The sequence below is a fragment of the Argiope bruennichi genome, chromosome X1 (genome assembly GCF_947563725.1).
Source record: "Argiope bruennichi chromosome X1, qqArgBrue1.1, whole genome shotgun sequence".
Taxonomy (NCBI): domain Eukaryota; kingdom Metazoa; phylum Arthropoda; class Arachnida; order Araneae; family Araneidae; genus Argiope; species Argiope bruennichi.
In genome coordinates, this window is record NC_079162.1 from 104,856,314 (window position 1) to 104,881,506 (window position 25,193).

A 25,193-nucleotide genomic window follows, 5' to 3' on the forward strand; every position below is an offset into this window, starting at 1 on the left:
TTATTTTTTATTTCTTAAGCACTCTGCCAATATACAGCAGATTTTCTATTTCAACTTTCATTAGTTTATTTGTGACAATCATATCAGAGATATTGCTAACAGAATAATAACTTTCTTAGACGGAAACACTTCCTAGTTATTTAAGAATTGCTAATTCTTCAACTTTTAAATGCTTACACTTTCTTTTAAAAACAGCTATTCCGATTTTTTCTAGTTCGCAGGAATATACTGCAATTGCGATTCAGTCAGTACAACTTCATTACTAAATAAGGTACATTAAAATTAAATAAATAAATAAATAATAAAAAAAACCTTCAAATGATGTAAGATTGATTTGAAAAATATAAGCTGTCATAGTTCTCTTTTTAGCATGGGTCCTCGACTCGTGGACTTTGCTATTTATGATAGACGCCGTAAGACTAGACACAACATTAATAATTTTTTTTTATTTTTTTCACAATACTATTTTTTTATAGAAATGAAAAAGAGCTTATGATTTTTCTTGTTCATTGTTTTTAACCCCACTTAATTCCTTATATCAATGATTTACTCAGTAGTTTTCATTGTTTTATTCAGTACATAATTGGTATCTATATAATGAAATACGCTTTGTGCATTATTTTTCTTTTTGCATTTGTTCAAACTGCTGATTTAATTAAAGAACATTTATTGACTATCAAATGTATTACATGATCTTCGAGTTTTTAAAAAAACTCAGAATTTGCCTATTAACCACAGTATTCGTTATCATCTACACTTTTTTTTAAAATTAATTACAGCCATTCATCCAGTTACCACAGTACTAAGACGTATAAACAGGTATTCGTTATCATCTATACTGTGGATATAACTAGAGATACCGGAATCTTACAACTGCCTTTAAGAATAATCAATATATACGTAGATAACCAGCACTTTTAAGATAAGCAATGCATAGATTCAGGGCGGATTCTACTTAATAAGAACTAACATGCAGAAACTTTATCTTTAAACGTGCTGTTTTAAGTGTTTTCCCTTACGGTTACATAGAATTCTTATTTAAACATTCAACGCTTGGTGATAACAAGCTTTTGAAATCCTGGAAACTTTTTTTTTTTTTTTTTGAAATGAAGGATATGACAAAAAATATATTTCTCAGAGCAAGTTTATGCACAGAAGAATCAGACTATTAAATTAAAGATTTATGCATAGGATTCAAGAGGTTAGAACCGATGACCCATTTGATGTGAAAAACCTCCTCATTTTGTAAGCTAACTCACGTTTGCGTGGGTTAAATATAGACAAAAAGTAGTCAATTCATCTGATGAGAATGATTTTCTGCTTCCTTTTTGGTCAATGACACGTCAGTGTGAAGTTAAATATCTTTGAAGGGTTAAACTATTTACTTTATCTGTTGACCCCCCAACTTGGTTTAATCTTTTATTCATGCATGACTGCGAAAATGCAAGGATAATTGCATACATGAACCGTCGACTAGTTTAGTATAGGTTTGGAATGATAAACATTGTATTGATAATGACTATGACGGCGTGGCGTTACGGGCGGTGCAGGAATAAAATAGTTTTATCCAGCGGTAGAAAGATCCGGTATCAGTTCTGTTTTTCATGTGGTGATAATAACTTTAAGTCTGCTGTAAACTTTTAACTACATACATATAGTATGAGGATTACGTTTTTAAAATTTCTAGCATATATATATATATATGCATGGTTGTGTGTGATTTTCAAATTAATTAACTTATCATCTTAACTACTTTAATTTAAAAATATAACGAATTTAGTTCATTTAATAATTTATATATATGGAAATGATTTGAAGAAACAAATATGGAGTTCTTTAACGATTTTCCTCTTTATAATTTCAAAGAGTTCAAACTTATCTACTATCAAGATTCTTTGTTCAAGCCATGACGAGAATAACGAATGGCGTATCAGATAGGAAGGCAGAAAGCAAGAAAAGAAGGCAGTTTTTAGTTTAGTTACATTAAGTTACATCCCGTTTTAAAACAACACTAGGGCTATTTTGGGACGAACCCCGCAATTCGGAACCGCGGTCAGATGACGAGGAAGATATCTGAGCTGGCACCCCCTCTCCTCACCACACCACATCAGCGGGAAGACGTTTGGCCCGGCCGGATTTAACATGCACCAGACCCGCTTACACGACGGTTATTCGGTGGAATCGGGTCTCGAACCTGAAACCCTTCAGCTCACAAGCCGAGACCTTACCACGGCCCGCAAGAAGGCAATGAGAAAGTATTCTGACCCTATCTAGTTTTTGAAAGGAGTCTGTAGACACAGCATTTTGGTTCTGTGAGAAAAATAATAGCCATCACAACTCAGACGTTAAAGTTACAGAGGAGCCAGAGTTCGGGTGATTACGAAATTAAATAAATTCTTATAACTTGGTTAATTTGAAATTACAATTACACACAGACACACACGCACACACATATATATATAGAGAAAAGGGGGGTGGAGACAATAACTTATTAAATTAATAAGTTAAAAGTGCTGTAAATTAAAAAAAAAGGATTATAACTTTCATAAATAGTTTTTTAAAAAATGACGGAAGATTTGAAAGACTAAAAATTAGGGGAACGATATTTTATTCAATCGAAATTGCTTGATATTGAATCAAGGATAGAAAATAAAAATAGATAACGAAAATGTGTCACTTGATGAAGCGATGCTTTTAAAAATTTAGAACACAAAGAGATCTTCTTAGCATTTCATTCGTCAGTACGATGTATTAATTAACATCAACTTTGTCTCAGTTTCGCTTCATTCATATTGATCTTAATAGAATAAAAAAAAAAAAAAACTTTACAACATTACAAATATTCAAAAGTGCACCAGTTTAAACCCAAAGACAAAAATCAGGACATAAATTTAATTCACATCAATTTAATCCGTCAAGATAATCGACAGATTTTTTTTCTCCTTTGTTTGTCACAAAATTAAAATTTCAGCATTTCCTCGAAACTTTTCTCAAAGAGAAAGACAAACTAAGAAAGAGTATTGTATTGAAAATAATCCTTTTATGTATTTCAACAAAATTATCTAAAATCTTGGGATATATGAAAATTACTTTTTTTATATGTTTCTGTAAAAAAAATCAATAATGAAGAAACATTAACATATAGACAGACAAGACGGCTTATTGCATTTAAGGGCCCAATTATCAAATTATTAAAATGTTATCGAATTATTAACATTTTAATTTTTTTTCTTATTCTATGAATCTGTTTAGCATAATAGAGGTAAAAATGGTAATGAGATCTCATTGAAAAGTATCATTAGAGTGGACAGTTGAAGTAGGTAGTTGCTGTATTTTGAAGTAAGATTCGATAGTCCTGTGTTTTAGAGCGGTCTCTTGAGAAACATACTAAAGAGGTTTTACTATAAGTAATAGAGTATTTTTTTTTTTTTAAATTTTTGAACTGTTTTGAACTGAATGATATACAAAGTAGGAAATCACTGGGAGCAGAATATCTTAAACTATGATCCATTGTCCCAAAAGGAAAGTGGGGCCTTTCACCGTGCTTTCTTTTCTTAAAGAAAAAAATGAAAGAAATAAAGCGAACTTTCTACTAGATTCTCGATATTTTATAACAAAAGCAGCAGGACTGACGTGGCCTCATGGCTGAGTCTTGTCTTCGAGAACGGGGGGGGGGGGATAGCAGGCTCAAGATCATGTTACGCTAAATATTGAAGATACATACAAGCCCGGTGCCTGCCCATCCTCTCAAGCATCAAAAGCTCTATTGCTGGCATGATGCGGAAGTATGGAGAGGGGTAGTACTGGCTGTGGTTTCGTTTTCGTTGTCGAACCATGGTTCAAAATTATGAAATATCGCTCCAAATAGTCTTTGTGCAGCTGAAAAACGGACAAGAATTATAACTGAACTCAAACTGAACAAGAATTAGATGGAAAAGTAAGCTGGAACTAAAAATTGCTGTATTTAATTTAAAATGAATTTTTTTATGATTGATAACTTCGAATGTTTTACTTATTTTTCTTCTATTGATCCCAGAAAATTATTTTGGACGAAAATAGGGTCGAATGTTCTAGAAATCTATCTTAAGAATGTGCAAAACAACAACAACAACAACAACAAAAAAAACTTTTGTAAGATATTTCAAAGAAAGAATTATTAACAATAATTCTTTTCAAATAAAAGCTCAGATTTCTTATAAATTAACATTTTATTTTTGATTTCCTACTGGTCATTTTCATTCTCTTAATTCTAGCTTAAACATGTTAATTTCACACTGTCTCATAAAGATAAATGAATTTGACGTAGACCACTGCTTTAATTTTAATAATAAATATTCTTGTTAAAAGAAACATTTTGATTGCTATAAACAGAGAAATTGATTTAACAGTTTTAATAAACCAATGATTATTTCTTTAAAAGAGTATTTTACTCCATAAGATCTTTATCATCAAACTAAAGTGTTAAGGCTTCAGTTCACAATCGATCATTTCTTCAATTTAACTTTTGCAAGTTAGTTTGATATTTATATAGTAATATATCTAACGACAAAATTCTTAAGGTCACTTAAACGAAAAGCTATAGCATTTTCTTTGAATAACAAAATTTTTCTTCTATTATCTTCGTAGGGAATCAAGAATTGCATTTCGTCCGTTATGTATTCGAATGCTATGCTTTATATTGATTTTTATTCCATATTATATACAATTTTAGTTAGAGACAAAAAGAATGTATATATCAATTTTATTAATTATGTTAAAATTTTTGAAGAGCTTTCCCGACATTCCAAGCAAACATTAGCTACCTTAAAAGAAGAACATATTTAACAGGAAATGCAAGTGAAAATATTATTATTAATAAGAACGCTAGTAGAAAAAAAAAGGGGGGGGGGACATATAAAAAAGTCATCATGTTTCATATCAATTTTCTAGTGAAATTAACATTCGGAGACTTAATATTTTCAAATAAGCAGAAATTCATAAAATTATTTATTACTGAGAACAGACAAAAAAAAACTTATTTATTTTATTATGTTATTTATAAAGTGAAAACTTTCTTAATTAATCCCTTAATCATAATACTCAAATGAAACGATAAAGTTTACAATAAAAAAAATTAGCTTTGAATACCATATCTCAGTCCTTTCCAAAAACCAGTAATTCAAGTGCAAGGCTAACTTCAAAATGAAATACTCGCTGATCAAAATTTATCATAACAAAAAAAATAAATGATAAAATAATTATAATCTAGTGTTAATAGATTTCAAGCTGCTTTTGATATTATATTTATAAAATAAATTATTTTTTGGCTTATTGGGCAACTTACAAATATTTTTGAGACTTCATAATTTTTCCTCATTTAAATATTTCCATTATTTATATCTTTTTCTAAAAAGAAAAATTAAAATTGAATATACTAGTCTGATTTAAAATTATTCGTTGGATATTACTATTATTCAACAACATCTGGATGAAAATTCAAAATTTTGTTTTGCCAAGTACTCTGTGACTGATTTTTTTTTTTTTGAAAAAAGTTGCATGTTTATTTAATTAAATACATCAGGAATGAAATGTCCTTTAAATGCAGGCATTACATTTTTTTTTTTCGAAAATGCAGGCAAAGGGAGAGAGTAAACCACAATTGGAAACCACACTGTGTAAGTGCAATATAAATTTGATGACTTTTACTGCTTTAATTTTATTCATATAATATTAATTCCGGAAAACAAAGCAAAATTTAAATAATCCATAAAAAATGTAATACAAATTATTACTTAAATGATGAAAATTGTAATTTTTCAATGCATAACGTATTTAATGACGGAAAGTATGATAAGCAAAAATAATTTTAGTCTTTATTTCTCTTGCAGACCTTTTTAAAATGTCTTTTGTTTTCTAAGATTCTGTTAATATTATCAGAATAAACAATAAAACAATGAGAAATTTTGTGCTTTTAAAGAAGGGAACTAGAAGAGGGGGTAAGTAAAAAAAAAAGAGAGAGAGAGAAATAGTAATGTATTTACAAATACTTAAATCATTTAAATAGTTCAGCTTACTGAATGTAGAGGGCGGTAGGTGTCTTGCAAATCGACAGATTTTGAAGCGCTGTAAGTTTGCTTTCTTCATCGGTCGTTGCGTGTACCGCTGGAAAGACTTCCGATTCTTCATTGTTTTCATAATTGAAGCTTCTCCTTTTAAGGAAAAAAGTAGAAAACTATTTTTAAAAAGTGCAAGATTAATTGTAGAGTTTTCCAATGTAACATGAAAAATACATGCAATCTTTTAAACGTTAGAACGTCAATTAATAAAATTTTTCCACAATCTATTTAAAAGTATATTATAATTACAAATCTTAAAATTTTTGCCTGCAAATGAATTAAAAATTATATTTTTTTATGAATTAATTTATTATTGATTTAAAATAAACTACTTCTGTTTAAAAAAAATCTCAAATAAAACGTTTTTCAAAGCATTTCTTTTTTCTTTGCATTAACTTCAATAAGAATTGTGCAAGTTTTGGTGTGTGCTGTTTGAATGAAATATTTGAAGAAATTAAGAGCTTATGGTAAATACACATTCTATTTTCTAGAAAATTTAACACATATTTTTTATATCAAGATAATAACAATCAAAACTGTTAACTATTAGTAATCAAAACGAAATTCTGAATTGCAACCGTCTAGAATATAAATTCTGATTTCTTAATTCAAAGATTCAAAATCTTAGCATTTTTGTTTCCAGTGAGACTTTTCTCAAGTGTTATCGGATTATTATTATTTCAATTGCATTTATTGTATTTTTTTTACAAAATACGATCAAATAATAAAATGATGTTATTGTTTTCATGAGTTATATTGATTACTTTATTCTTAATGTAATTTTATTATCATTGAATGGTTCATGGAATTATATCCAAATTATTACAAAAATATACATTCTTTTTTCTTAACGTACTTTTATATTTAGTGGATGGTTTATAGAATAATCTCCAAATTACACTTTCTAGTATATTTATATAGTATAATTGCAGTATCTTCTTTTCTTATTCATACAGCAATGAGAATATTATACATATTTGAAAATTAATTTCATTCTTTTTTTGAAACCTTATTTTTTCTTTTGCCTTTAAATTGTTGATAAACTTTTCTGAGATGACAAACTAAAAAGCTAAATAGATGCTAAAAGGCGTTACCAGTAAAAAGGAAAAATTTTAGTATGATGATTACAAATTAAAGGCATATAAATGCTACAGCTCTTTTGTCAGAGTTTGTTGTGATTTTAATTAAGTATTTATGAAGTACCGAATTTTCCAGTTAAAAAAAAAAGTAAAATCCTAGATACTTAAACATTTCAAGGTTTTTTCAAGGTTCAAGGTTTCCCAAGGTCTTTGATATCTTCTGAATTATCGGATGTTGTTGTTTTCTTCACGAAAACAATTTCAGACTACTTTTAAGACACAGCAAACCTAAAAAATAAATAATATAAATTGAAAAAAAATCCAGATGTACTTCATCATTTTATTATTGATTTATTATAAATAAATTTACAATTTTCTGTAAATAGAAAATGCTTTACAATGGGTATCTCTATCGTTTGGTGTCACAAGAATAGAATTTCCCTTCAAGGTCTCAGTATCTCTTGTTCGAAAGGGTCACATAAAATGTTCTGATATTGTTCTGGAAAGGTGGAGATTGGTATGTCATATCATGTATTATCTTCGTTAGATGAGGTTTCAAATCAAGTGTCCCATCTCCAATAGCAGTAATTTACTTTCGTAATCGAAAGCAAAAGGAGAAAGAAAACTATGCCAAAGAAAAAGGTTAGAGTAATGGAATTTTAATTGCCTCTAATTATAGCGTTTCTTCATCAGATTTCGTTAATTTTATCGAGTTTATTAGAAATATTAAAACTCTTAAAGAAAAAAAGTATATTTTGGAATTAAAAGTATAAAAATGCTGATAAAGTTGAAAATCATTTCAAATGACTAAAGTTTATATCATAAGAAACATTTAAATCCAAAAAGATTGCTTAACGGATTGTTTTAAATATTCAGGAAATCCAAAAAGGAGTTTCCATTGGCGGATAAAATTAACTTAAAATATAATGGAATAAAACATTTTATTATCTCAAGTAAGTGTCTTGAACGCAAAATTGGTATCTATGTTGCGAAATTTATCATAATGAAAAGTCAAAGTTTATATCCAAGTATCAAAAAATAATGTCTCTAATATTGATAACCATGTACTAACATTTTTTTTTCTCATGGCATTGCCATCTTAGAATTTCTTGCTAAAAAGACCTTTGAACATATTTATGAAAATCAAAGATTAGGCTAAGTATGGGCTATATTGGGAATGAATGATAATCAAGTGATAACATTTTTTTTTTTTCATGGCATTGTCACCTTAGCTACTTACTGGTTAAAAAGGCTTATGAATATTTATATGAAAATCAAAGATAAGGCAAGGTCCGGGCTGTTTAGGGAAAAAATGAGTCTCTAATAAGCCTGCATTGCAGCCGTTGTATTGGATGTGATGGGAGTATTAGTTTACTTAAACTACTATATGCAGCTTGTTAGGAAATATCTGCTTTGCTATCATAACAATGATATCGCTTTCTTGAATTATTCGATGGCTCGAATTATTCACCGTTTATGTACGCAATCGTAAAGGAACTTTCTGGATATTCCGGGTACCTGTATAATACATCGCAGAAAGATCAGAAAATTATATGCGCAAAAGTACGTCTTAAAGTAACATGTCATAGCTACCATAGCTAGAAATCATAGCTACCAATGATGTTTATTTTGTAACAAAAATCAGATTTATTTCTATAGATATATTTATTTTAGTGATGAATACATTTGAAGCGTTTCTTCTCTGGTTGATTGCCAGAGCTCCAATTCGATAATTGTTCGAATAGTTCCTTTCTTTTTTAAATGTTAAAAAAAAAGTCTATTTTTTTCCTTTTAAAATAGGTATAAATGATCGTTTTTAATGTATTTTCGGAAAAAAAAAATGTCAAACGCTCAAAATTCAGTGGAGGATTTGAGCGATTAGCAAAAAATATAGGAAGTTAAGATTCGAAGTATATCTTAAGATTTTCGACACTGATAAATTTCTGAACCGGATCTTCAAAACCCCTTCTTTGTAAAGTACTATATTTTAATCAACTGTTAAGCTGGTTAATTTTTGATTTTATTTCGATAAATATGTGCAACCTTTAACTCTAAAGCTAATTAACGCTTAAGCTACAACGCTTAATGCAAAAAAAAAAAAAAAAAAAAAAAAACTGCATTATTATTACGGTTAATTTATTTTTGCTTAGAAGATGAGGAAAATTCATGAGTTGATATTTTATTATTTCTGAGATTAAACAAAATAATTAATTCCGAGATTAAACAAAATAATAAGAATTTTGATTCACATCGCAAAATTTAGGGGGCAAAGTACACAGCAAATGCATATATAAGTATTATAATTGTAATCTACCCGTCTTGATGTGAAGAACAAACTACAATCGATGTCGAACTACAAACCGTTAAAAGGAAGTTCAAAATTTAAACCAAAATTGCTGAATTTTGATGTTGTTAGTACATGATTAAAACATGACGTCATGACAAAAAAAAGATAAAAAATGAATGGATTATACTGACTTGTGCACTTGAGCGAAGCAAATTACATCACAATAATTGTTCAAATTAGCATAAGTTGTTCATCACTGAAATTTAATTAAAAAAATTGCTCCAATGCTCGTTTCATAAAATCGGAAATCAATATTTTCTTTTCCGAGTTTGTTTTAAGAATCATTAAGCGCAGCTGATATGTAAATGTTTGCAGATGGTTTTGTAAATTACCTTTTAAAGTAATTACTAACGCGTTAATGTAAATTCTCTTTATGATTCGTACTTCCTTTTCTTTTTTATTTTGATTTTGCTCCAACTCATATACATAAACAGCAACTGGACCGTCATTGTCAAGTGTTTTTTGCGGGTTAAAAATATTAAAATTTCCCTTCCGTGTTTTGATAACTTTCTTGCTCACATTATTCGACCGCCCTTTATTGACTTTTGATATTTCATGTCTAGTCGTAAAATTCCAGATACAACATAATAATGGATGAATATACTTAAATTTCTTTCTTTCTCTTTCCCCTCCCTCCTTCTTAAATATTTATCTTGTTGTCTGGGTGTGCGATATATGCAGCGTGAACACTTTAATCGTGACCAAATAGTATATGTCTAACTGGCGGAGACAGACAGACAATTGGAAAATGCTTTAAATGACATAAAGAATTACATTTTATTTTGTTTCAATCAACAAATGCCCTGGTGAGAAAATTGTGAAGTCTATACCTTCATATGGTCTTCGATAGTTCATCTTCGCCTGTTAGTCCATCTTAAGTAAAATATTCTTGAGTTTCTTTTGAGTTAATTGTTCTTGTGTTTGTTTAAAGCATTAATTAATTATTGATTTAAACAAAACATGTTCCACTCCTATTGCGACAGAACTGACCAAGCTATTACACTTTGAATTTAATTATTTTAGACTATTTAAGATCATATCCCAAAGAAGATCACTTAGTCAACAGAAAACCCGCTTCTGCTGCACTTTAAGTCCGTCGGGGACAATATCTTTCAGCTAGTGTGGTGCGAAAGTTTGGAGAGGCTCGGGGTGCCAGCTCAGTTGTCGCCTTCGTCATCTGATCGCAGTTCAAAATGACAAAGTCCGTTCTAAAATAACCCTAGTGTTGTTTTCAAAATGAGACTTTAATATAACTAAACTCAACTAAAACCAATCAAAATACCAGTGGAGTAACGAGACTAAAGGAGCAAGGGAATGTAAATGCCCCTTGTGCCAGTTTTTTTAGGGGGGGGGGAGGGGGCGCTTTCGGTATAAAACTCTATCATTTTTTTAAATCAAATATTATGAAGGAATAAGAAAAAATGATGCCATTGCCAGAGGGCCATTTACATTAGAAGAAACACTAATAATGATTGTGGTTGAAAATTTTTTATTGCTCCTCAGGCGCCAATCGCCTTTACTATACGCCACTACAACAGATTTCTGGCGGGGGCTGTTGATTGACTAAAAACATTGACATTTAAAACTTCATAACTCGATCTATTTAGTCGCAAAAGAATACGCCACTTCTTTTGTGTAAAATATTTTGCTAAATATGAACAATACGGTCAAGGATAAAATATAGATAAAAAATATCGATTTTTTTTTTCTTCTTTCCAGCAGTCGATTTACGTCATTTAAAGCATATTTCTTACTGAAAGATATATCTATGCCTAAAGTTTTAGAAATTAAAATTTGCAGCCAATGAAATCATTATTCTAACACACTAGCTTCAAATAAAATTTAAAATTGACAAAAATGATATTTGAATATGTCCATCTTTCAAAGCGACCATTCTTCTAAGATAATCAATCTTTTAAGTTTGTATCTATTAAGTGATATTCTAAAATATATTCAAATATCATAAATACGCACTTAGAATAAAACGATAATAAATTCTTGAAGAACTAAATACAGCGTAAATAAATAGGTGGTATTTTAAAGTTAACTCCTGCTGAATCTTGAAATGATGAGATATCATTAAATGTTATTTGTTTCTAATACCAAGTAGTGCAGTGACAGACTATTTTTTTTTTCGAGTTTATATTTATTACTTTGGGGATGAGTTGCAAAAATTAATCAAAGGACCTTTGAAAGTCAAAGCTAAAATAACATATTAAAAAAAAAAGAAAAAAGAAATGCTGCTTGGATTTGAAGAATAAATTGAAATTTTACGCCAAATGTGAACATCTCTATCAATTTCCTTATGTTTAGTTAAATTATTTTGACGTCTCAAGCTGCTCTTCTAAAATAATCAATTTTTCAAGTTTGCATCTAGTAACTGATATTCTAAAATGTATTCATATTTCATAAGCAACAACTCTGAGCATTAATTATGAACCTTGGTCAGATGATAAGGTTGTTACCTAAGCCCTCATACTCCGTATCTAAATTCCTACATAAAGTTAAGTCTATAAATTATTTTCGTCATTTTAAGGGGGGAAAAATCAGGTATCAGAATGAAACGAATTGGTTGTTACCTTCATGAGAGTATCTCCTAATTCCATATAAACACATATTACTAAATACTGATATATAAATGTATAAAAAGTTATTTTAAATCATTTAGTATTAATGCAAAAAAATTTTAAGAATAGGAACTAAAATTAATCTTAATTTTTAACTTAAATAATAAAGATAGTGAAAAATAAAATAAAATAAATATCAAATAGAATACAGCAAATGGAACATCGAAGTAAAAGGAAATTCAGATTACTTGTATAAATACAGATATGAATCTCTGCAGATTTGATTAACATCGAACCATTGTTCCAAATACCGTTAAGCGAATAAAATGCCTACAAAACAATATTCTATCGTTGGTGTGGAAGTTTGGAGAGGGGATGTCACCTCTATCCCAAGGAAGCAGCTGTCGTCCTTGTCATCTGATCGGGGCTTAAAATTACGAGGTCCGTCCAAAACAGCCCTAGTGGTGCTTCCAAACGGATTTTAATATGACTAAACGAATATGAATCAGCAAAAAAATGCTTTCTGCAGAAAGATATATTAATTAGATTACGATACCGGTAAATCTAAATCTAAATATCAATTTGAGCAAAAAAATTTGCAATTTTTTTTATCGTTTATTAGCAAAAAAAAACTGAATTCCTACAAAATTATGTTAAATAATTTTGGACTCTCAGGGATATAAGCATTTTAGTAGATATTTTAAAAATTATATTTAAATGAGTAAATTAAGAAGCACTTGCTTATTATTATTATTAACTATTAAACCCGCAACATTTACTCACGCTTTACTGAGCTTGACATCATTAAAAAAAAATCATTCAATGATGGCGAAGATTTTGGCTACTTTGGTGCAGAAACTCTTAATTTTAGATAAATTTATTTTAAGAAAACTAGACTCAAGAGATTAGTAATTTTTTTCATAAAAATCGCCTTTCCAACGCTAGCCAACCGTACCATTTTAGTATATGAATAATCTATGAATCTTTTGATTTATAAGAAAAGAAAATAATGAGCTCCGCATTCTCAAGATAGTTAAAGCAGATTTATAGTTACCACATGAATAATCTCAGATTTGACTGCTCTTTTGAACATGTGAGATCTCAAGAAAAGAATAAGATCATTTTCAGAACTAGACGAAGAAAGTTCCATTTGGGCGAAGACGAATTGTGGGGTCTGCGGAATAATTTTAGTTTTCTGCCACATAACTATAAATTATTACAGAGAACTAACTACTTATAAATATCTCTAACTAAATACGCATGCAAAAGGAAAAATTTTTCCTTCTTTGTTGTATGCGAGTTTTATTGAAACGTGCTTTAACGTTTATATAAAAACGCAACGCTTTTAATTCTTTAAAAAAAACTGATATATAAACTATATTACATTTGAATTTACATGTCTCCTGGAATAAAATATTTGCTTGCAGAGAAATCATCGTATGTATGTAAAAGGTATCGAAATACGTATACATATAAATCCTCTTAATAAATATTTAATGTATAATATCAGTAATTATTTTCAAAGCAATATGATAGTGTACGCATAATTAATTATAATTTCTACTTAATGATGTGTAATTATTATGCTACTATCTATAATTATTATAATGAGTGTCCAAACAGCGTAATGGTAATTATTATATTATCTCTAATCCGTTATTATGTTGTTCTTCTGCTAATTTGTTCTTCTCCTCTGTAATTTATTAAAATCTGTTAATGTGTATTTATCATCGTTCTATTAAATAAGTGAACGTATTACATTTTAGATTTTAAAAAAACGCGTTCAAATTTTAAACAATTTGAAAAAAAAAAGGGTAAATATTTTTAAAAAAGAATTTAATTTAAATCTTCAATTTTATCTGATAATAATAGAAATAAAAGAATTTTTCTTAAACTGATAGGAAAGACTTCGAAAAAACTGATGATCACCCAATCATATTTCTAACTACGATTGTGATATTTGTGATGCTGGTGAGTTATAGTTATAATCTCTCTTCCTTTAATTTTTTAAAAGAATTTTTGTTTTTCGTTTTTAATTTTCACTTCCGAAGAATACCTTTTAGAACACAGTGCGGCTATTGAAAAATAATTTGACTATTTTCCTATTTTTCTCAAAAAATAAATTTCTAATGAACTTTATTTCAATTAAGCAAGAAAATCTATAATTAAAAGACGGCAATTTTAATATTTTTAAGACAGAATTTCTTTATTTCTATTTGAACTAACTTAAATATAACTATAAAAACTTTCCAAAAAGCTTGAAATCATGAAAAGTGGCAAAATAAAAACTAATAATATTAATAATAAAAATTTTTGAACGAATAATAATAATATACAGATACAATGGTCCCTAGTGGTCATATTTTTCTACTGCTGATTTATGAATTATAAAATAATATATCATTACAATAGTAATTATAATTATACAATTTTTCTCTTTTATATCCTTGAAATTTTGGGAGACTTTAACAAGCATCAAATAATAATTATTACAAACAAGGTATCTGAAAATAATACCTCCATTTGGCGGTTTGAACGTTGGTTTGTTGGACGGTTATGAATATTTTGTGATTCATAAGAAAACAGTATACATTTTGAGAAAATTCGCCACATGTTATTGTAAAGCATTGAAAATCCTATCAGGTTCAGTAGTATATTCAGTAGTAATTTCTTCAGTTAGATAATTATTCTGGAAACGGGTAGATTTTACAAACTCAAAACAAGAAAGACTGCTCTATAAGGCAAGTAAACGCAGATTTTCTCATTTACTGGACGCTCGACGAGTTGCTGCAACATTTTCTTCGCTTTCTTTACAGGATAGTTAAACCCTTTTTTCTGTGATAGTTTAACTACAAACCAACGTTCAAACCGCCAAATGGAGGTATTATTTTCAGATACCTTGTTTGTAATAATTATTATTTGATGCTTGTTAAAGTCTCCCAAAATTTCAAGGATATAAAAGAGGAAAATAAATTGTTTGAAGGGTGTTCAATGCTTTTTTTAAATGAAAAATACAAAATTTTTAACGAAGTTTTCAAGATTATTTTGAAAACTTATATTGTTTTGATATTCGATAGTGCATGCTTAGTTATTTTAACGCCTCGTTTTGAGGCAACAGGAGGATTATAAAGGGTTGTAACTTGAAAATTTGAGCCTGTCTTCCAGACAAGGACGGCACTTAAACAGGCGTCTTTTTTCTTCCCTAACAGTCGAAAGACATCTAACATTTAACGGACCTAAGACATATAACTCGGCACATATTTGGTAACACCGGACTTCGAACCTAGAACCCTTTTGTCCTGCATTTGTTATAATTAATACACCATTCATACAAGCATCTTCGAGTTCATATCAGCTACTTTCAATTTATTTCGGTGCAGAGTATTTTGCGAAATCCGCTTAAATGTGTTTTAATTTTTATTGTACTACCATTTAGCTTAGCTGTTTTAATTTACTCGAATGCAGCAATCAAATTATGCCATGAATATCAGGAAGAATATTTATTTACTCATACTCTTTCATAAAGGTTTGCTCTATGATTGCTCGTTGCATGTTTGAGGTGGTTTCAAGTTTTCATCGTAGATGATTAGTTGATTTTGGATAAAATGAAGAGTTTAAGAGTTTGCAACTTTCTGAAATCATTAATTTTTTCAAATCCTAGAATGCATGACTTTTTATTATTTTTTATAGAAAAATAATGAGTGCTTTGAATAATTGTATAATAATTTAGAAAAATTATTTTAAAAAATTTCAATTATTTCTTCGTTAAATTAAAACAAATTAAAATGTGTCAAATGGCTACATTAGGAATTAAGCAATATCCCAGTGACACAAATAACATTGTAAAAATTCTACAATAAAAATAAAAGCCCTTTCTTACCAATATATTTTTTTTACCATACAAAAAATATTTTGATAGTATTTTTAAGGGTTGAACTATTCATCCAATAGCCATCTTGGTATTTTTCCAGTTTGAATCTAATTCTAGCACCGCTATTGACATATATCAGTCATTTCTTCAAATGTTTATTAAAAAGAGTTTAAAAAAGGATTTCTAAACTCTCATTGCTACTCTTTGGAACACTCATGCAAAGCTTATAAATGGAAATAAAAAAGTGTGGCTGAATGGCTATACTATACACTGTAGAGTTAAAATGATTAATTGGTAACTGTAAATAGCATAGCATTGAGTAATCTGACGCTGAAGCAACTTTTCAATGATCTGATTATACTATACACTGTAGAGTTAAAATGATTAATTGGTAACTGTGAATAGCATTGAATAATCTGACGCTGAAGCAACGTTTTCATGATCTGATAATATGCAACTCTACTTGGAGTCAATATGCACAGTTTATCCTCTATTCTTGCCATTGGACAAAAAGGCCTCTCGTCATTTTTGCTACAGATTTTTTATTCATGAGACCACTAAAATATATCTAAAATGTATTATTTCTTACACTTTTTACTTAACTTTTACACTTTTACTTTTTACTACTCTTTACTAAAATGTATTAAATGTAAGATTCTCACTTTTGTGTATGAAATTATAAATAGAATTAAAAATCAGGTACAATTAATTTTCTTGTTTCTTTCAGGCAAGAAAGCGGATTTGAAAACTTCAAACGACAGCCACAATGCCCGACTAAATTGAAAACTTCACCATCAGAAAAACTCAAAAGAAAAACTTATACATATTTGTAAGTATGTAACATAGAATATTCATATTTTTCATTTACAATTAATTGAACAATAGAAAATGAAATTTATAATGAAGATAGACGCTTTCAAAGAGTTGCATTATATATTTTATATGAATTATCAAACAGAAAAATAATTTTTCTATGAATAATTTGCATTGCATTTGTAAGCCACCTTGATTTTTTTTTCATTTTATCGATCAAAATGGTGTTTATATATTTGTTTTATATCACTAACCTTACATTTTGCAATTGTATTATTGTCGTAACAAATTTTTGTAATATTTTTAAATGCTTTAACTGTAATGATGTCATTAAAAATTTGATAATTGTGATAATTAATATTAAAAAATTCATAACAAGAATTTTTATTTTTATAAAAGTAGGCAGTTATAATGTTAGAATGAACTTTTGATAATATTTTGTTACTTCACCACTTAAAAGTTACCTTGCATGTCTGCCTTATCAAGTAAAAATTGTTAGTCACTTTCATTTTTAAAAATTTATTTAATTTGCGAAATATTTATTCATTACACGACTATCAACCTCTATTTCAATTTCAGTTTTTAGTTTATCTAACATTTTATAAGTTTTTTAACAACGAAAGTATTAATAAATTTTTAGTAAGCACGTCAATAGCAAAAATGTAATAATAGTAATAAATATAATAATAGTAATAAATGTAATAATAGTAATTGGAATTGCGTAACAAAAAAAAAAAAATTCAAAACTTTGTCTCAATCTTAAAACATTGTTTCTAAACCTATAATTGATCAGCTCAATTAATTTTCTCTCATTTTCTGAATAAAATTATTTGAAAAAAAAAAACGTTTCTTTTTTCCTCTCCCCCCCCCCCCTCTAAAATGTAGCATTGTTTTAAGATTTCGATTTATACTTAAGTTTTTTTTGTCTCATATTTTGAAAAATTCATAAAAAATCATAAAAATAATCTTTAAGAACTTTAAAATGTTTATTTATCAAAATAAAGTAACTAAAATGTAATTCTTTTAACATTAAAATTACTCCTCATAAATTGTCTTTGAAAATGAGGAAAATGAGAAAATGTCCGAGTTTCGGGAATACTAAGTAAATTAAATTAAATGTGCACTGCATGAAAAATCTAATAAAAGCGCTACCAAACAAACAAACAGAAAAGAAGTATGAAGAAAGAAAAACCTAAACTTTTTCCAGAATAATATTTCAAAATTGTAAAAAAGCGAAAAAGGCATGACGTAAAGAAAATCCGAAACTTTTTTGGATTCTTTCTCTATTATTTTGTATATCTCAATCAAGAACTAATAACTGACATCGTAGGGATTAACACTTGACAAAGAATGTCGTAAGACACTTAATTATTTATTAAACCTTGGATTGATGGGTCAAAACAAGATAGCGTCCTTTCAAAGATAGTAATAAGCAAACTTTAATAACCTCTAAATAACAATCTCTCCTAAGTTGCAGAGGTATGCTGGTAATCAAATAATGACCGTCTTGTATATTCTCGAGCATCATTATTAAGTAATAATAATGTGGAAGGAAAGTCTAATTATTCTGCGAAAGTGAAAGTCTGTATCTGAGTTATTAATCCTCTCTCTACCCCTCCCCCTTCCTTTCATCTCCCTCCCAACATGCGTTCAATACAGACTTGATCAATTTACTGGAGACAAGCTCAAGGCTTCCAACTTCGTGCAGCATAGGCTCTTCATTGACTTTCATGAGCGAATTCTTTTCCTTTTCTTTCCTTTCTTTCTTTAATTATTTCACTTTTGCTTGCCCAGTTGATACATAGTTGAGGCGGTTTTAAAACTTGTATCGTCTGCCGGTTTGTTTTAAGCGTGTTGTTCAAGTTAACTTGTTTTCAAAGCTCATGCAATCAAATAGATCCTTTCCGCATCAAATAAGTATACCGAAGTAATAATTGGAATGATTTGTTCAACAGTAAAGGCAATTTATTATTACATAAATTGCTATATTCATATGATAAAATCAGATTGATAGTATATTTAAAATGAGCTCTTTTTATTAACTATTTAATTTTAAATTTTGAAAAACATTTGTTAGTTTAAAGTGATCGCATTGGCTTTTGGTCTTTTAGGGTCTAATTTTTCTCCAACGTTAAGCTGCCTTATCACGTAAAAATCACACGCTTGAGAAATGCTTTCTGAAAAATTCCTTTCACAGAGACATAGAAAGGTTGGCGTATTCTCGCAGTCTCTTTTTCTCTGTCTTTAGTCAGTGTTGATAGCACCTTACTTAGGTGCTTCTATTGATTACAGTGATCTATAAAGAGCCTTGAAATAAAAAATTTAGCTTGACAATGATAAAAACGAATAAAGAAATGGTTTACATGGCAATTCTCTTCAATATGTTTGCTAATATGCATCTCACACTCATATTTACAGTACTATAAGGTATTCATTTGAAGATTTTCTTATCAAAATTATACACATCCATTTTTCAAATTTTGTCAATGGGAATAAATATATTTAAGTTTGGAAAGACATCAGGTAGCTTTATAAAGCTAAAAAAAAAAATTTTAATAAAATGAGATTGCATCTTTGTGCAGTCAGAGGGAACTAAGATTAAAAAATAAATAGTAAAAGAAACACATTTCAGAAAAGATGGGCATGTTCAATTGTGATTTTTTAAAAAAATCTCTTTTATTTATTTATTTTTTGAACGGATTATAAAATAAAGAAAGAAAATTACTAAAGATTTAGCTTCGAGATTTTATTGATAAACATTTCGCTAAACAGTAAGCAGGGGCTTTCTTAAGGCGGTAAGTAGGCAAGCGAAACAAAGTATCAGCTTCAGGCCTCAATCACCGATAGAAAAACAAGAATAGCATTCTTACATTCTAAAAAATCACATGAATTTTGATACTAAACCTTGTACCAGGTTCATAAAGATAATACCGTTTTTCTTATATATACATGAGTACACACACCTGATTCTTGAAAAGCCTAGTTATAATTGTAACATAAATTTTTAAATTTTATCATTTTGGATTTTTTTGAAAAAGTAAAAATTAGCCACAGGAGACACATTTCTTGACCGCAATATTTATTTATGGCCTGAAAAAATTCAAATAAATTGTAATTTTTTGAATAACAATTTACTTGAAATTTACTAAATTTTTGAATGAACATTTGTACATATTATCCAGAAATATAATCACTTTTTTAAATAATGGAAATTTACTTTGTTAACATTGTCTTATACATTCCTTGACGAGATACAAAGGAATAAAGCAAGAACCCTTTAAAGGTTATTATTTTGAACATAAAAATGTCAAAAACGAAAGATATATCTTCAAAGAATTACTAATTTGTCAGGGAAAAATTTTGAAATTAATAATTAATAAATTTTTGAATTAAACCTTACTCTGTACAAATTCTGTTCAAATGAAGAAAAATCCTATATTTTCTAAATTTAGAAACTGAATAAGTATATAATCGTGATTTCATGCAATAGGAATATGCTGTTCTAACATTTTCTTATGTATTTCTTCGCGAAATACAAAGAAAGAAACTTGTAAAACAAAAAAAGATAAATGTTTTGTTTGATCGCCACATTATCTTCCTCGTGGATCTTAAACTTTCAGTTTTTCCCCCTTTTTATTATGTGTCCATACACGACACTTAGAGTGCTAAACTGTATCTCATTAGACACTCGTTTGTCATGTAACACGACAACTGTGAAAGGTGGCCATTATTAGGCACAAATTTACATCCGGTTGTTGGCGAAAGTGGCAGGTGAGAAAAAATTGGAAGTCTCGAGAAATAAAGTGCTTCAGGTGGAGGTTTATAAATGCACAAAGCTGTAGCTCAGAAATCATAAGCAAAACAAAAAATTCGCATGTTATTTTTCTTTGCAACATCTGGGGTAAACGACAAAGTTTAGTTAATAGTAGTGCTGGAAAACCTTGAAGATAATAGTAGCTTTCTGGCGCAAGCGTAGTAATTTTACACCGCTTTCCGTTTCAGATTTCTGGGTGGCATTCTGAGTTTTTTTTTATCTCAATTTTTTTTTATTCGAAATATGTTTTTGATTTTCAAACTCGTCTTGCTGCACGACCATATGAAATCATTGGCCTCAAACTTTGGCAACTCCCAAAATGTAGCGCGAATCTTTTCATTGGTTGCTTTCTAATGGATGACTGAGTTTCCATTAGAAGATCATTTTCCTTTTCAAGCATTTGTTTAAGATTACCTTTTTTTTTTACAATGAAAATATTCAAGAATATAATTCAGAAAAACAGACGAATTGCACATCTCTCCATTCTTTGAAAAGTTAAATTGGATAAATTTAAATTCGATCCACAAACTTTTTGTGGAAGATTGATCTATTTCCAATGATGTAACTTTCAGTAAATTGTTAATAAAATTCTTAAATTACATTGCTTTTAGGGGTTTATGATGCATCTACTCCGAATACATTCAAATTTTATTTGAATCGATTGGCACCCATTATTGTATTGAATCGTTTTCAGCGATAACTACCGATAGTTTTTCATTGTCACAAATACAAACTGCAGTTAAGAGGAGAACATTGCAGTCTATAAAATTTTTTTAAATGCTTGATAGTTTGTCAACTAAAAGAAATTAAGTAGTCTAGACTTTATAGGGCAAATTAATGTTATTTATTGAACATGAATAAAAGAATCTCATATTTGGTGCCAATATAAAAATATTATTACAAAGGATTTATGTCACAATTTTACTAAATCTTCTAATAATTTATATGCAAATGGAATTAAAAATTTCAGCAAAGATGCAGATTCAAGATGCCTCATAACTCATTTAATTATCGTCTGAAATATTGATATAAAACTGATATCTCAGAAAATGGTTCAAGTGTTATTTATTCGCAGCTGAAAACAATGGTGTAGATAATTAATTTAACAATTTGCATTATTTTGAATCATTCATAATTTGTAACAAATAGGGATTAAAATTCTCTAATGAATTCTAAATAGCTAATATTAAAAAATACTAAAAAATAAACCAAGATAAGTGATTAATTAACGATCAATATAAAACAATCTTTTTTGATAAATACAATAATTATATAAAATTTCTCTATAATCACAATGCAATGCATTTAATAAACTTTTTTCCTGGGCTATTGTATATTGTATTAAGAGTCCATTATTGTAGCTTATAATATCTGGTAAAGTCCTCTGTAGTAAATATTAAATGTATATTCAGTTATATCTAACCTTTCGATGCACTGATCTGCATTAGATCAATGGAAAGGTGATGATAATTATTTTATTAAAACTAGAATATATAATAACTTTATTAAAACTAGCTGAAATGGTTTCTACTGATTATTATCTGGAATTACAAAATTGCATTAAAATGAAATACTGTAACAGATAATTGCATGAAAATGTTAGTTAAATGTTATTTACAGAATACAACTAGCATTACGATGAAAAAAATAACCATTCTGAGAACAACTGCACTAATCGTAAATTCTAGAAGGCTCCTAAATTCTTTTTTTTACCAACGCTTTTGAGTTAAAACAAGGTTTATATAATATTAAGCCCAAAATGGATAAATAATTTTTTGAAATATTTTTTCAGTTTCAAAGTTCAGAATCGCTTTTATGGAATTTTCAAGATTAGAATCAATATTATGAGCTCTTAATCGAAGCTTTTATCCCATTATTACATTTTCCTAAACCATTGCAGCGACTACATTACAATTCCGAATTCATTCTTTTTTAAAACAGGAATATATACATGTAAATTTTTTAAAGTATTAAGCTCTTTTTTTTTTCAACGCTCAAATTTATAAAACCTTTAATAATAAAAAAAAAATATTTGAATATTATAATTTTCTTCAGTTTCATTATTGAAGAAAAAAAAAATTCTTTTTAAATATGAAGAAAGAAATTTTGAAAATAATTTAAAGAAAACGAATCTTCTTAAATTTCTTCTTAAAGAATTTAAAAACTTTTGACAAGGCATAATAAAATTTTCAAAATGCTGTCCAATTTTGCAAAAAATGTTTTATGCAAATATCGTAATTAAAGATGATATATTTAAGATTCTTGTTCACACTTTTTGTTAAAATTTCTATCACAGTTAATTTCTATCATTTATCACAGTTAAAATTTCTATCATTTATCACAGTTAATTTCTATCACTTATCACAGTTAAAATTTCTATCACAGTTAATTTTCTATCACATCAAAATAGACTTTTGAAATTTTATTCTGATGAAAAACGAAATGCTTTTGAAATGGAATGCAGTAGAGTAATTCTTCACAGCTTTGATTGATTGTAAATCATTTTTTGTTCCATAGAAAACTTAATGGAAATAAATATAGTTGTTTCTATTTATTAGATCTCAATTGATTAAAAACTGATTATCCAGCAACATAATAACAAAGATGGCGGTATTATCGTGCGAATAAAAAGTCTGAAGTCTGAGTTTCTGAAAAAGAATTCATGGAGTTAACCTGTTAAGCAAGTGCTTTTAAAAGTGCGACTGGTTTACAAAGTGAAAGGTACTGAATATTTTTGCTCCCCGTTTTCACGGTTTTGCGGTTTGTGTTAATGGGGCAGTGACGAGTTGTTTAAGAAAAAATAATTAATTATTTAAGAAAAAATTATTCTGAAATAAATTGTAGAAAAACTGAAACAAATTTTGCTGTATTCTTAAGTAAGGAAAGGCTCTGAGTTCGTATACAAAATCTTTTTACAGCGTCTATAGAAGTAATTTGGTAATTTCGAAAAATGTATAGTTTTTCTTTTCACACAGTTCAACTCTGAAGAAAATACAAGTGACTTTTACTGGGATTTTAATAGAAGTCGGAGTTTCTCGACTTCTATTAAAATCCCAGTAGAAGTCGGAGAAGAAAATTGAAAAATGTTCGAATACTTATCCCTAGTATAAGTTAAAAATTAACTTAAATGCGCATACTTGCAGAATAATTTTTAAAAAAATTCTAGACATAATTGGCATTAGAAATTAAATCAATTGTTGCATATCGTAGTCGATAAAAAATAAAGTTAATTTTGATTAAATATTCGGATAAATTACGGATCAATCTGTTAGTTTGATGAATACTTTCCAATAGACATAAAAAAATTCATTGTTTTTTTATTTTTATTCTTTTTTTTATCAAATACAAATATATTTGAAGAAAAGCTGGTTACTGTTCCTTCGATGATGTCCAAGTTATAAATATTTTCATATCTGTTGCAGATCTTTGAATATTGATTCAAACTTCCCGAAGTATGTTTAACGCAACGCATCGTTTTGCAGTAGTATTAATATTTAGAGAAAGTGGAATAGCAAACATAATACATGAAACCCTTCACAACATTAAATTAATTCTCCATAGTTCTGTTCAGGTGTCTTCGTTTTCTAAGCAAGGTTCAAAATTACAGTGTTCGTTCCAACGTAACTCACGTGCAGCTTTAAAACAAGAATTTAATAACATCAAATCAGCAGTTCTAATTAAATTTTGCAGTTAGTAACATCAATACCTCAATTCTATTTAAATGAATCATAAACCTACAAAATTGTGAATTAATTTTCCCTAGTTCTATTCAGGTGTCTTCGTCTTCTAAGCAATGTTCAAAATTACAATGTTAGCCCCAACATATACCTTGTGCAACTCTAAACAAGACTTTAGCAACATCGAAACCGCAATTTTATTTAATTTGTATATGACAAAATATTTGGTTGAAAGTAATGCGTGATTTCTCACAAGAAGGGTTTCTTAACACCAGGACAAATGCTTTGATTTCTTGTGAAGAACAAAAGGTTTTATTCAGCATTTGAGCAAATGTGTTAACAACTTCAGATATAATTCTGTTACGATTTTTTTCATCTGTAATATCAAAAATAAAAAATTACCTAGAAACCTACGTATGGTTCATAATGACAAAAAAATTGCACTTTCGATTTATTTTCGCACTGTTTTCTCCGTCCGTATATCGAAGAACTTTTGACTCAAAGGAAGAGAGGCCGGGGAGATGGGCAAGAGAAAAAAGTTAATTACCTCCTTAAAGGCATCCATGCTCAATACGACTTTTTTTCTCACACCCAAATTTAAGCCTTGCTTCAATGCTAACCCAAGGATGTGTGACATTCTGCTTCGCTTCTTGAGTTAAGTGAATACTAATGACCAAAGTAAAAAAAAAGTAAGCTCCATCAAGCGAACACAACTTGAATGATCTTTCAAACATTGGGAAAAGAATGTGAAGATTCACTTTTTGTGTGAAATATTTGCTGAAAAATATAATGCCGATGCAAAAGTGCTCAAGGTTAAAAAGGACTAATATGGAAATGTTAGAAATTTCATCTGTCGAAAATTCATCTATTGTAAAGACTATTCATCCCACGAGATGTACCAATATTCATGCCACGAGATATACCAATTTT

The 25,193-nt window shown here is 28.6% G+C and overlaps 1 protein-coding gene across 1 annotated transcript in view; it reads left to right on the forward strand.

The window, feature by feature from the left end:
- LOC129958311 (homeotic protein antennapedia-like) overlaps positions 1-25,193 on the forward strand; it is a 202,684-nt gene that overhangs the window by 33,526 nt on the left and 143,965 nt on the right. The window contains exon 2 of the mRNA XM_056070709.1: positions 16,687-16,792. The gene's annotated coding sequence lies outside the window, so the exon portion shown is untranslated. The remainder of the gene's footprint in view (positions 1-16,686; positions 16,793-25,193) is intronic.